Here is a 4,133-nt window from a genome sequence, read left to right as displayed (position 1 = left end):
GGGTCTGCCCACATAACATCGTGATCTTCAAGGTGAAGGGATCCCAACACCTTCCAGCCCAAAGTCATGGCACGAGTGCTAGCGGGTGAAATTAGGGATATTGTCTCACCCATGAAGTTCCATATATCTATACAACCCCATCACCCATGTGTGAGTCATTCGACTAAGAAATTGACCAATGCTTTTAGCCACTAATATTCCATTAGTAATCATAACATAATATTAAATTGAATTTTAAATTTTTGATACAATAGTTTACTATTCAATCAAACAAGAGGTCATAATCATTGCTAACTGTAAGGAAGAAGCTAATATAAACAAGACAACATAATGAAACCATCACGTCATTAGAAATAGTCATCAAACAGGTCCATCATAGCCATTATCATTATAACATCAAACTGACATATCAAACTTATTATCACCTCCATTGATAGTAAAAGTCAAATAATTGAATCATCGACCTAAGGTCCTTAAATAATAATGCATGATCACATAGGTTATATCTAGGCAATTGTAATATCAGGGTCATCTAACCAGAGTAGGGCACTACAACACGCATGTTTACTAAGGCAATCTCCTTCCACACTCAAACAAATGTCAGTAATGTAATGTCCCAAAATAGTCATCTAAGTTTATAAACATGATAGAACATCATTGAATTCATCAATAGCCATATGTAACATAAGCATAAATGCAATGAAACTTAAAATCAAAATAAATACATCATTAATCAACATCACATGGGTTCATACTACTTAAATAATCATAGGATCATCAACCCTGATGTCCTCAAAAATAAAGTAGAATCCATAGCATCTATCTCAAAATTCCAAGTAAGACAAAAGTGTTGGTCTCACAGTCAATCTAAAACGAGGAATTACAATTATCTAGCTTACTCCTATTTTCTTTTGAAATGTGTACATAAGCATCACAACCAAATAGCCTGATATGTTTAAGATATGGTTTCTTACTAACACATACCTCATGTGGAGTCTTGTCCTCCAACACTAATGGGGGTGGTCAATTTACCAGAAAACATGTAGTATCCACCACCTTTGCTCAGAATTCCTATCCTTGACCATTACCATTGAGCATGCTCCTTGATTTTTCCATCAATATTTCATTCATCATGTCTACAACTCGATTATGTTGAAGTGTGTATGAAGTATTACTCTACCTTTTTATATTGCACTTCTTATTTCATTCCTTGAATTCATTCTTGCATAATTATCCACCATTATCCATCTCTAATAGCGTAATTTTATTCTCTATTTGATTGTCCACAAGAGCCTTAAACTCTTTAAATTTTTCAAATACTTTGGATTTTTTCTTGAATAAATAAATCAATATATTCCTCATGAAGTCATTTATAAATAGACATAGAACATAGACTTACCCAATTATTCCAAACAAATCACTATGAACCAACTATAATATGCCCTTTTCCTTCATAACAACAAAGGAGAATATTGTTTGATTATATTTCCCATATAAGCAATGTTCACAAAAATAAAAATATAAAGAGCACTATGTTGATTTTCTAAGAGTCTTCTATATTGATAATTATTTTTTATGATTTTCATCTTTTGACATTCTTATTCAATATTCCATCATTCAATAATTATACATAATACATCAACCATAAAACATTTAAGACGGTGAAATAATAAAGAGAAAATCCACACAAAGAACATAGAGATTTACCCCGGGAAACCCTCATGGGGAAAGCCCAACAACCTGTTTCAATAGAAATTTATTCAATTCAACAAAGACACATCTAAGTCAAAAACTAGGTAAAACATAGTCCATGGTCCATCCTCCAATTCAATTCAATCTTGCCTAGGAAAACATTCTTTGATCTTGTCTCGGAAACTCTACTTTACTAGCCTTCATAGATCATACTACACCAGCTTAGAACAAAACATTTTTTGGCCACAAATATGAACTTATTTTTTGCCTCAAACTAAGAACTTTGTTGGCCTCAGAACAATTAAGAGAGTTGCCTTAGATATCTATACAAGTTGCCTCAAATGTGCTATATGAGTTGTCTCATATATGTGATTTACTTGCCCTCTTCATGTGCCCACACAAAGTAGAATATGCCTCAGATCATAAGCTTGAATTTTGCCTCAGGAGTCTAAACTTCTTTTGAGCAGAACCAAATTTTGTCTTGAGGGTGGTTGAATTGCCTCTTATTTATAACTTTTCAATGAGCCAAAATATTGCATCTAATTACTTGGAGTCGGCCAAAACATCTTTGAGGGCCGACTTGACTAGGAGGCCATCATTAACTTTTGGAACCAAAAACTCCAATTTCAAAATTTTAAATTTCTTTATTTTGAAAATAAAAATGGGACTTGACACAAAATATTTTTATTTTGACTCTTAGTATATAAAATATGATTTAAAATACATTAATGACTCAAATATACATTATAAATACCGACCATGGTTACAAAAATCAACACTTCCTCTTAACTAGGGAGGTATTCATAATGACTATCTAGATGTTCTCATGTTTGCGGAATTTCTTTATGAAAACATTATAACAAATCATCATCAACTTAGTCAACATCTCTGACATTATCAACATCATCTCTTCTACATCCACTAGTTGAAACCTTTGACAAATTGTAAGCATCAACTAGTAGAAATCTCTGACATCAACATCATTATCACTAGCATCATCATCTACCATCAACATCTGCTAGCAGCCATATCTAGGATGAATTCCCACCTCACACTGCTCACTTGGCCCAGTAGTAACTGCGCAATCTTGAAGGAGATAAATCCTTCTACGTAGATGAGTTTCCTTTATAGGAAAAATCCATCCAACTAATAGTACAATGTCCCTCCTCTGATCTCAACTGGGTCTCTGTCTAAACTAAAATGCATGAGTTATTTATAAGAGAATATTCAGTTATCTGAAGTGCAACAGTTACATGCATGCAAGCATTAACTAACTGAACTCACAATTAATTCAACAAACTATTTAAATTAATTTAATTGGACTTGACTCAATTAACTGAGCCAACTAATTACAACTCATCCTTATCTCTTTAACTGATGGATAAATTCCTCAATTAATGGAGAAACTGTTGCATGTCCCCACAGACTTCATGTTTGATTTTCCTTAACTAATTAACTCAAGATGAATTAATTAATTATTTTACAAACAGCTGCTAAGATCAAATTCGAATTTTACTTCACTATTTTAGTTCAGGGACTAACTAAAATAAGAATCTATCCCGAACTACTATTTTTAGCACTTCCATTTTTCATTCCTTGTTGCTTAGTCCAGCACTGGTTCCTGAACTGCTATTTTTAGCATTTCTTGTTGCCATTTTCAACACTCCATCTCAATAAGAAAGACTTCAACTCGAACCTGATCCCGAACCTTTGGAATGTTCTGCATGCAACACTTCTTCCAAGTGTGGACACTCCAGCAACTCTAGAAACAAAAAAAACTCCCAACTGACCTCTCTATTGGGCTAGAAACATACTCTGATGCTGAAGCTCCCTCTGCCGCTAACAAGTGCTCCCTCTCTGACCTTTTAGCTGCTGCAACATCTCCATGCATCTTGCATCGTTGCACACCCCTTTGTGCCATCCTGCATTGGTGCAGCACTCCTGTACCTTTCGCATTGTTGCAGCCTGCTAGCTCTACACAATCTTGGGACTACTGCACTGTAGCTCTCTCTGCTACTCCATCCTCATCTGCCTCTACCCACTCAGCAAGTCATGCTACTCCTCGTCGGGGCTCCTGTAGCAAATTCGAATCAAAGAGGTTGGGTACCTCAAGGATCTTGCCCCTATTCCAGCCTTCTTGGGATTGTCACTCCACATTACCCCACCTCCGAACAGGAGGTATGCATGCATGTGATCCCTCTACCCACTTGGCTCGAAATTTCCCCCTATTGGAGGTCTTTGCATGAGTGGATGCCTCCACTCTATCTCCTCTCGGCTTCCCCAGTTGTGGCTGCTCCACAACCTCCTGAAGCTGCTTCACCAATCGTGGCTCCTCCACAATCGTCTGAGACTTCTCCTGTGGCTGCATGTTGAGAGGTAATGTACTCTCCCTCTCAACCACCAAGTCTCCATCAGTTTCCTTGTTCTTCAAGGCTTTGCAT

The sequence above is a fragment of the Pinus tabuliformis genome, chromosome 9, assembly GCF_031772625.1.
Source record: "Pinus tabuliformis cultivar Carrire ecotype Pingquan chromosome 9, CPIR1, whole genome shotgun sequence".
NCBI lineage: Eukaryota > Viridiplantae > Streptophyta > Pinopsida > Pinales > Pinaceae > Pinus > Pinus tabuliformis.
Note: the sequence above shows the minus strand (reverse complement) of the source record.